This window comes from Neofelis nebulosa, chromosome 11 (assembly GCF_028018385.1).
Source record: "Neofelis nebulosa isolate mNeoNeb1 chromosome 11, mNeoNeb1.pri, whole genome shotgun sequence".
NCBI classification, from domain to species: Eukaryota; Metazoa; Chordata; class Mammalia; order Carnivora; family Felidae; genus Neofelis; species Neofelis nebulosa.
Genome location: NC_080792.1, coordinates 55,732,528 through 55,743,450, shown reverse-complemented (window position 1 = coordinate 55,743,450; position 10,923 = coordinate 55,732,528). Strand labels below are relative to the sequence as shown.

Below are 10,923 nucleotides of genomic sequence, written 5' to 3'. Positions count from 1 at the left end.
ATTTTTTAGAGAGAGAGAGAGAGAGAGAGAATGTGAGTGAGGGGCAGGGAGAGGGAGACAGAGAGAATCCAATGCAGACTCCCGCACTGTCAGCGCAGAGCTGGACGTGGGGCTTGATCTCATGAACCGTGAGATCATGACCTGAGCTGAAGTCGGATGCTCAACCGACTGAGCCACCCAGGCACCCTAACAAGGGGAAAATTCTAGAGAGAAATTTAAAGTTATGCGTTTAGGTTCATATCGTGCAGTGGTTCCCTGACCAATGTCAGGGAAATGTAGCTAAAACCAAAATCTCTTGTTAACCTAGAAAAACTCTCCTTAAAGGGAGAGGAGAAAGAAAACAGGTTTATTATTGAATAAACATTAAGCCAGAATGTGGATCACAGGAAAGCCACTAAAAAAATGGCAAAGACAGGAAAAAATCCCACCCATTTTTTTAGGCAGGCAGATGAACCCATCACAACCATCTTCTCAAAATAAACGGTAACTAATTCTCAAGAAGCCTGATTGTCTTCATACAAAGGAAGAATAAATTTCTCATATGTTATGACATAAAATAGGTTTGTAATTTGGAGCCAGGTACTTTCTGAAGTTAGCCTCTGATCCTCCCAGCAAACTGGCACCTAGGCGCCCTGCCTTCCCTGATGATTACATGTCAAAGTGATGGCTCCAAGTCCCATTTCAAAGAGAAATTCCTGGATTGTTGAGAGAACAAAGGGCCCACTTAGCCTTTAAAAAGATTCCTGCACATTTCAGGAGGCAGAGGAAGAGCATACAATGATAGGTCTTCTCAAGTAAACGCTTTCTTTTTTCTTTGCACCAGGGAGAATTAAATATTTTTCTTCTGATTTGTTTTATCCTTATGCCAACAGCATCAGCATCACCTAAGAACTTTAATTAGAGATGCAAATGCTCAGATCCCAACCCAGGCCTACTCAATCAGAAACTCTGGAGATCAGACCCAGCGATCTATGATTTTTAATAAGCTCCTCAGGGGAGACTGATGCTCCCTCACGCTTGAGAATCGCTGCACAGGACAGTGGACAGCGGGCCATTTGAAAGGGGTCTAGGGAAGATGAAGAATTTTATTTAACTTGAGTTCATAATTATCTGCAGTTTGCATTACCTGCTCTGCTAGCAAATTACCTTTAATTAATTGGCACAAAATCAAGACGTCTGAAATAAAGAGATTGAATGAATTACACTTTAGCTAAGACAGTCAAATCTTAACTACTTGCATAAGAGGGAAATAAAAGCAAAGGCATTACCAATAAAATAAAATAAATAAATGCTCATTTGGCTCTGGAGTGCATTCTCTAACTTAATATACAAAGAGTTGCCTGATTTTCTGGCAACTCAAAATGCTCAAACCAAGTAAAGCTATAGAGCGAAACTTATATAGGGAAAACTTATATAGAGAGAAACTAAACAATTGTGCAACTTTTTTTCACATTGGACCCCTTCTTAGGTTCACCTGGCTCTCTACAGGGGTGTGAGGGGGGCAGTCTATCTTTTATCAGTACTCCTCAATTTTGGATGTCGATTTGGAATCACTTGAGGATAAAAAGCCACACTGTCAAAGCGGTCTCCAAAGCAGCAGGTGAGGGAGGAACAGTGGATTGTTGGGGTGCATCAGCTCACATAAGCAATCTGGGCAGTGAGCTCCACACCCCCCTCCCCCCACTTCCTCAGCATGGGCAGAACCAGACATGGACCCAGAGGAGAGTTTCACTTTCATGAAGAGAAGTGCAGAAAGCTTGAGGTTGGAGGCTGCCCGCATCCTGGAAACTGTCCTCTGTAGCTTGGGCCTGAGGACACATAGTCGTGCTCCTTGTGCACGCTCTGAATTTGTACTTTTATTTGAAAGACCTGCAAATAGACCTGTGAGAGGGTAGACTGTTAGCTTTGTGTTCTAGAGAATTACCAAGATCAGGAAGTGTTTTGCATATTGTTGGTGCTGAATTAATTTTTGTTGGATAAATGAATACAGTTCTAGAAAAAAAAATTGTAATTCTTACAATCAACATAATTTCAGTTTTGTCATCAGAGGCTTTTGGGGGGTCTTAACACTACCCAGCATGTAACAAAGTTGAGTGACTTAGTTGTTTTATGATAAAGCAGCGTGCAGACCTGATGTCTTATTATAGTCTTAAATTCTATCCCTCCAAATTTAAGTTCATCGTGTCAAATGTGCATTCTGACATATAAATCTATAGTGTGAGGAGCTGAAGGACAAAAACTTCTAGAAGTATTAAGTGAAGGTGTCTTTTTTTTTTTTTTTTTTAAATTTTTTTTTCAACGTTTTTTATTTATTTTTGGGACAGAGAGAGACAGAGCATGAACGGGGGAGGGGCAGAGAGAGAGGGAGACACAGAATCGGAAACAGGCTCCAGGCTCCGAGCCATCAGCCCAGAGCCTGACGCGGGGCTCGAACTCACGGACCGCGAGATCGTGACCTGGCTGAAGTCGGACGCTTAACCGACTGCGCCACCCAGGCGCCCCTGAAGGTGTCTTTAGATGATAGCATTTTGTAGTTTGCTGCTACTCAGGTGTACAAAATTGCAATGGACTTTCAAGCCAATAATTACAGGATTTATCCCAAAACATCTTTTAATTATCCAGTTGTTACTGCTGGTGTTGATCCCCTGTATTCGTGTTAAGTCATCCCGTTAAGAACCTTCTAAAGCTAATCCCCTATTATTAACTCTTAAGTGGCGGTGGAAATGGGACAGTAAGTTTACTCTCCTCAGTGAGGCTTCAGAGAAGAGCCACTGGATGAAATGAAAACAGACTGTTTTGCCTCTTTGCTTTTCCTGCTGAAGCTAGTCAGGACTGTAAAAGTGCTTGTGCTTTAAAAATACTTGGGTCTCTATCGGAGGGAAGTGGTGTGGTTCTGAATGGTCAAATAGGACTCCTTTGGAAGTCTCATGAATTGCTATGTCGGGCAGAACTCACACAGTTGTGTATTTAAAATATACAAGATGTATCAACTTTGACTTGGACTTATAACTTCGAGGTTTAATCCTCTCCCTTAAGGGTGAGAAATGCTGGGCAGAAAATTAACACCTGATGCAGGTGGTCTAGTGGTCAGAACAAGTATGACCCCCTTGCTTACTAATCATGTATCCATGGGCCAGTTTCCTGCACTGCTGGCTTGTATGTAAAAATCTCCCTTCCAATGTCATGTGTGAGGTTAGCTGTGTCTAAATTCCTCCTAAGTACTGAATAAATATCTTTTGTCTGGTGGTGGGGGGGGGGTTGAGTTGGTGGGGAGGGAAAGAGGAGAGCTTCAGAGATCCAGCTGAAGTTCTAGCACGGGGATGGAGGTGAATTGTTTGGAGCAGTTTGAAATGTCATTTAAAGAGTCTGCTTTATGAACAGTCTTTTTTTTTTTTTTTTCTTCTTCTTCTTCTTCATGTCAGGCGTCTTTATTGGAGATTATTTACCATGGCTTCTATTTGGTAGCTGCTTTTTGTTCTTTTATTTTTTATTTATGTTTCTTATTCAATTCCACTATAATTAATGTTGTTGTATGAGCTTCAACATACGTGTAGTGATTCAACAATTCTATACATTACTCAGTGCTTATCACGATAAAGGTGTACTCTTAATCCTCTTCGAGAAGTCTTTTATACCTCAAATTTGACCTGCTCCTGAATGACAGCCCTAATAAATTGGTTTCTGTGGCCACTGAAACAAACAGCATTTATTATGCCAAGAGTTCCTGAGCAAGTCCACTTAAAGTGAGGCTGGTGGCATTTGATTTCTTACGAGTTCCGGATTGTCCTGTTTTAGACTCTCCCCCACGTGTCCTTGGGCACAGACCTGCCTCTGTCCTTTGTTCCCATCATGGATGTACTGCAGTTTAGCCAGAAGAACTTGGATATAGCAGTTAAAGCCAGGTAAATGGAACATCTGGAATTAAAAAGCAAATATGAGGAGCTCCACAAGCAATGCCTGGAGATGGGGGAAATTATGGATGGATTTTCAGGGGCTGTACCTGAGGTGATGGAGGAGGGTGAAACAGAAGGAGCTTGCCAAAGCCAAAATCTAGGTCTCAAAGGAAAAGATCCACTTACTGTAGACACGAACTCCACAAAAAGATCTTTCTCTGAACTTTTCAAGAGATTCGAAAAGCGCAAGGTGACTGAAGACTGTCCCAAGAATGAAGAAGTGTACTGAGCACTACATATTATGAATTGAAATGTCAGGCCAAAGATATCAAGCAATAAAGGCCCACACAGAAGAGAAATTCAACCTAGCAGATAAGGAAATGGCTCAGGTCTGGAGGAGGGCCCCAGTGTCCTGTTGGCCCTCTAGGTGAGCCTGGCAAGGGACCAGATACAGAACCATGCTTGGAGACCATTCAGCAGAACGCTAAAGAAAATGATGAGCTGATCATAATTGATCATAAACTGATCTGTTATGATCTGATTTCAGAGGTGGAAAAATCTGATGTGGAAGTCACTGACCTGTGGCCTTCTCTCCCCCCATCCTATCTTTCTATGTAACTATAAGAAAGCCTCATGTGCTTTCTTCTGTTTTTAGATCTCAATGATCCTCCCCCCTGCCCCCCGCCAAAAAAAGGGTAGAAAACTAAGTATGAGACATTTTGACTTCCGAGTTACATTTTCTTCCAGCTGTATTTGACTTATTAAATGTTGATGCTGGCCTTTCCTTAAGAAGTTTTTGTATACTATCAAATATGTGAGATTTACTGAAAAAATATTTTGGTGCCATGTCTTATAGACTTTTTTTTACTGTGGAAAACAAAACAAAACAAAACACTGCTCTGAACTATCAGTCAACATGTCCAAGATTCATTTTGTTAGTACATATATGCTGCAAAAATGTGGTATATAAAAGATCCTGCTGAGGGGACCAGTTTCCTTATAAACTCCTATAATGCTAACCGGCAATGATAAATATAATTGTTATAACCTGTGTTTTAATCATATCTCACAATCTTACAAAACTATAGAGGTTTTTACTACGGTCCTAAGGTATATAAATTGTCCATAAAAAAGGCAGTGATGAGTTTTTCAACTCTTCCTCCTTCCTCTCTTTCTTTCTTTCTAGAGAGCGAGAGCGAGAGAACACACACGTGTGTGCATGCAAGCAGAGTAGGGGCAGAGAGAGGGAGACAGAGAGAGAGAGAGAGAATCCTAAGCCTAAGCAGGCTGTGCTCTGAAGGAGCACATTGGGCTCTGCACTGACAGCGGGGAGGCTGCTTGGAATTCTCTCTCCTTCTCTGCCCCTGCTCTGCTCACTCCTCTCTCAAAATAAATAAGCATTAACAAAACAAAACAAAATAAAACAAAAACCTTTAAAAGGAAAGGCAATTCCAGATTTTCCTCACTAGGGGGTTTCAAGAACCCCTTTGGCAACAGGACGTCTGGATCTTCCTTTTTCTTCCCTTTGACCCCATGAGAGAATCACAGAATTTTGAACCTGAATTTAATAATCAAGTCATGTCTTTAATTATAGAAGAAAAACTGAGGCAAAATGTGTAATTAAAAAAAAAAAGAGTTCTAAGTAATTTAATATAATAAAGCCAAGTGGCTCTACTTTAAAGAATGTACCATCTTTTTTTTTTTTTTTTTTTGCCACAAGTCATATGCATCTTTAAAGAATCAGTAACAAATCTAAAAACTGTTTAAGTTGGGTTCTGCCTCCTTTGTAAGCTGCACATGTTTTTAACTCATTCACTATGGGGTAAAAAGTTAAAAAGACCATGAAAAGAATCCAATATGCACGCTTCACACACGCTTCACACGGAATATGCACTTAGAATTTTTTCTCAGGACAAAATCGTCTTCTTGAAGTCACGTCTTTGTCTTCTTCATCTCTGCCTTTCCTGTTAACACCTAGTACTGGGCATGTGGTAATGTTAAGACTTATATGTAAGGTCTTAAAAGTAAACACTTTTTCCATGTAGTGTCCAGCGCCTGGGTTTCTCTGCCCAAAAGGCACGATCTAGGAGACTTGTGGTTTCGGAACAGAAATGAAGCATGGAACCAGTATGGAAAGCTGGTTCCTGCGGGAGAAATGTCAACTTGGCTGCCAGGCTCACTAACCTACTACAATCTGTCTCCTGGCCTGAGCTATCCAGAATCAGAGAATCAGTCTCTACAGAGGTGTGACAAACCCAGGCACTTCCTAGGTTGGCCCTGATTTTCAAAGGCGGTCAGCGGCAACCTTCAGAGACGGCAGGTGGCAGAGGGTGATCCTGGGGGGCCTGTTCAATTTCTAACAGGTCTCCTCTGACAGCTGGGCAGGGTACAAAGGCCGTGGGGCTGGCCAGAACAGGAGGCGGACAAGCTTCCAAGCGAGGGACGGGGCCCAGCAGCTGGCCACTAGAGAGCTCTCCGGAACCAAAGCCGAGGGAAGAGGCTCGAAGCCTTCTTTTCTACTCATTCCGGCCAACGGCCCGCTCCGGCGCGTCCACGAAGCGTCCTAATGAGCCAGGATGGGGCTCTCCCTCTGGATGTAGGATACTACCCACTCCTCGGCCGCCCCAGTGAGGCGGCTGATTAGAAATACCACCTTCACGGTGTCGCTGGAGAATCTGGCCTCGAAGAACCTCAAGGAAGAGGCTGCTTCGATAAAAACTCGGGAAGCCGGGAAGAACTACATTAAACGTTTCGGGCATGGGGCAGGCAGGCGGGCGGGCGGGCGGACGCACCTAGGCCAGCAGCTTGGCCGTCTCGCACAGACGCCGCCGCACCCGGTCCGTGAGCTCGTGGCGCTCCCCGCGCAGCGCATAGTTCGGGGTGAGGAGGTCCCGCATCCTGACCATCAGGGCATCCGTCACCGCCCGCCGCCCCGCTCCCCTCCCTGCTCGGTCCCAGCCGCCGCGTCGCCGGAAGTGCGTGTCGGCCTCGGGGAAGGGGGGCGGGGAACGGATCCCGGCAGCGGGTCCTCGCGGGGCGGCCCCGCGGCTCGGGCCGCGTCTAGTCCCAGGGCCGAAGGCCGGTGGGCGGGCTCACCGGAACTAGCGGCGGGGGGAAGTGCGAACCCGGAGCCCCGAAGCCCGCGGGCGGGAGCGGAAGGAGGAAATCTGGGGAAGACGGGCGCCGCGCTCGGCGGAGGAATCTGAGTGCTTGGCAGCGCGCTTGAGCCTCGCGCCGCTCCCTCCGCGGGATGGGCGCGCAGGTGCTTAAAGGGAAAGCGGCCGGTCAGGCCGCCGCGCACAAGTTGGCTGGCTGCGGTCTCCCCCTGCTCATCGCCAAGATAGTATAGTCCTAATGTTTCCTGAGCGTGTTCCGCGTTCCTGGTTCTTCACGTGTCAGGCTCAAAGCTTGACAGCTACGGGGAGGCGGTTCTCGGTATCTCCAGAAGAGACTACACGGGGGGCGGGACTGGACGGGACGAAGAGCATCCGTCTCTTTCCTATGGAATTTCTTCTGTGCGAGGCGCCGTACAGAATCCCATCCAATCCTCCGGAGTCTGTTAACCCCCTACTGTTTTTCCTGGAAGCCCAAAGGCAGCTCGGGGAGTACACAGATTTTACTCCGCCTACAAAATGGGTGGAACACTGGGAAGAATGTTTCCTGAGTGCCAGGTCTTTGGACGCGAACTTAACCTTCAGGTGGTGGGCAGGGTTCGTAGATGGGAAAGGACCACGTTTAGGTTAATGCTGTATATATTTACGGCAATGAAGGGAAAGTATACCATCTGCTTCAATTCAGCCACCATCTACAGTGCTGGTTGTGAGCACTGCCTCCCTCCTGTAATAAGACTCTGCTCTGACCCACCTAAACAGACTCATTTTTTTTCCATCCATGTTGATATATATACGAAGTAGAAAAGGCTTCAACTTTGTGTGCATCTACAACTAGCAATTTGTTAAACGATCACCAGCTGCATGTTGCCTTACGACGTGGAAAGCTCTGCCAGGAACCACTCTCAGACCCTGGGACCCCAGGTCTTTGTCCTCCTTTATCCAAACGTGAGCCCCTCAAAGATTGACCCTGTGGACCCTCCCTTGCCAGAACCACCAGAGGTGAAATAGGGTCGAAAATTTCGGTAGCGTAGTTCAGGGACTGAGAAAGTTAAATAACGTATCTTAGAGAAAACATTTTTTTAAAGAACATGGTTTTTTCCTTTTTTTTTTTTTAACTTATTTTTAAATTTTTAATATTTATTTATTTTTGAGAGAGAGAGCGCAAACAGGGAAGGGGCAGAGAGAGAGAGAGAGAGAGACAGAAATCAAAGCAGGCTTCAGGCTCTGAGCTGTCAGCACAGACCCCTATGCGGGGCGGGAACTCACCAACCACGAGATCATGACCTGAGCCGAAGTCCCACGTTTACCCCACTGAGCCATCAGGGGGCCCCTTGAATTTTTAGAGATGAGAACTAATACTTTATGCCAGAAGCTTCCTCATGTCATTTACGTGGGTATAGTAGGTTTTGATTCTGGCTTTTAAACTGATTTATTTGGTATTTTACTGTTAGAGATTACTTTTTATTAATAAAATAATTATTTCCTAATGAGACTACAGGCATTGAACTGTGTTAAAATACTTTCAAAAGCAAAAAAAAAAAAATACCTTCAAAAGCAAAATGCTAAACTAGGTGAATTTTAATGTATCTCGAGAAAGAAAAATATATACAACAAAAAAGTTATCAATGGGTGGTGAAACTTTTATTGTATATGTTTTTGTATTTTTGAAGTGACTTGATTTTGCAATTAAAAAACAATACAATTAATTAAAATAAAAAGTTAAGGAAATATAATAGAAATGCTTTCCATCGTTGACATGCTAGTTATATAAAGGGAATTTTGGAAACCACAAAGGATGGAAATAGAACTTAATTCTGATTGCATTTCAGATCTCAGGCTTAATCTAGAGAACATGTAGTGTTCTTGTAATCCTTTATAGCTAGAAATTGATTTTTTTGTTGAGGAAAAAGATAATATGTCATCATATTCACTTCATCTAAAAAAGGAAAGCCATTTACTGAGTCAGTATAATTTACAGAATTTCTCTGGAGCTACAGATAGAATCAAAATGTCATTTAAAGTTTCAGAGCCAAAATGAACTCTTACTTTGGCCTCAATATGAGATTTATGAACCCAAATACAAGACTGGGCAATCATGCTGAAAATACTCAGGATGTGCCCTGCTATTAACTCATGAAAGCCACATATATTCTTTTCCAAATACCATACATTACAAAATACATTAAAAAACTACATTGCCAGACATATGATAGATGCTTAATAAATATATAATGTATATATTTAAGTTATGAAATTTACTAATAAAGCAAACAATCTTGAATGACTCAGGTTAAGACTTGGATTGTGGAATTTACTATGTGATATTCTCCTATCCTGTCTTCCTGAATTAACCAATATCCTGAAGTTTGTTAATCATCCTGACTTTTAAATATGTGTAGTTTATATTTATCTATACCTATAGATCTATTTGCTTAGCATTGCTTATTTCTGAACTTATAGAAAACTCGTATCAGATTGCTTTAGATTACTGCAACTTGGTTCACTTATTCAAAATTATGTTTCTAAAATTGCTTCAGGGGTGCCTGGGTGGCTCAGTCAGTTAAGCATCAGACTTTGGCTCAGGTCATGATCTCGTGGTTCATGAGTTCGAGCCCCATGTCGGGCTCTGTGCTGACAGCTCAGAGTCTGGAGCCTGCTTCGGATTCTGTGTCTCCTCTCTCTGCCCCTCCCCAGCTCATACTATGTCTCTCTCTCTCTCTCAAAAATAAAAATACTTAAAAAAAAATTAAAGTTGCTTAAAATTGTGCCATTCATGCATTAGTTTGGGTTTTTATGAACTTTATATATTTATTTTGAGAGATGTAGGGAGAGGGAAGGAGGGGCAGAGAGAGGAAGACAGAGAATCCCAAGCCGGCTCCACTCTGTCAGCAATAAGCCGAACGTGGCACTCCATCCCACGAACCTCGAGATCACCACGTGAGTAGAAATCGAGAGTGGGATGCTTAACCAACGGAGCCACCTAGGTGCCCCTCGTTTATTTCTCTGAGTTGCTATACAATATACTGCTGTGTGAATGTACCATCATTCATGTGTGCATTTTCCTGATACTGGATATTTGAATTGTCTCTAGCTGTTTGCTATTACAAATGATAATATTATTATTGTATGTATCTCCTGGTGCACATGTTAAGAATTGCTTTAGGGTTACAATTAGGTTTAGGAGTGGAATTGCTAGATTAGAGGGCAAGTGGATATTAAACTTTATATGATAATGCTACATTGCTTTCTAAAATGATTGTACCAGTTACATTTTTACCAACACTTGGTATTTTCAGACCTCTTCAACTTGCCAATCTAGTAGGAGTAAAATAGTGTCTAATTGGTTCTTTTAATTTGCATTCTTTATTTTTGAAATATATTTGAGCAGCTTTTCATATGATTTTTGACCATTTACATTTCTTATGTGCCATGCTTGTTTACGAATTTTAGCTATTTGAGAGAGGTTGTTTTCTTTTCTTTCTTTCTTTCTTTCTTTCTTTCTTTCTTTCTTTCTTTCTTTCTTTCTTTCTTTCTTTCTTTCTTTCTTTCTAGTGTAACTGACAGAAATTCTACTGTTATACAAAAATTATAGTGTTAGTTTCAGTACATCACAGTGATTCAATACTTTTTGTATAGTATGAAATGATCCCCATGAAGAGTCTAGTTATTATCCATCACCATACAAAGTTATGATATTATTGGCTATATTCTCTATGCTGTATATTACATCCCCATGATTATTTTATTTTATTTTTTTATTTATTTATTTATTTATTTTTTTATTTAAAAAAAATTTTTTTTTTTAACATTTATTTATTTTTGAGACAGAGACAGACAGAGCATGAACGGGGGAGGGACAGAGAGAGAGGGAGACACAGAATCCGAAGCAGGCTCCGGGCTCCGAGCCGTCAGCACAG

At 42.4% G+C, this 10,923-nt stretch overlaps 1 long non-coding RNA gene across 1 annotated transcript; it reads right to left on the bottom strand.

Moving 5' to 3' along the window:
* Positions 1–326: 326 nt before the first annotated feature.
* Positions 327–7,496, bottom strand: LOC131490351 (uncharacterized). The gene is made up of 2 exons (XR_009251053.1): positions 3,826–7,496; positions 327–1,881 (listed from the first exon to the last, which is right to left on the bottom strand). It is a non-coding gene; the product is annotated as an uncharacterized LOC131490351 (long non-coding RNA).
* Positions 7,497–10,923: the final 3,427 nt, after the last annotated feature.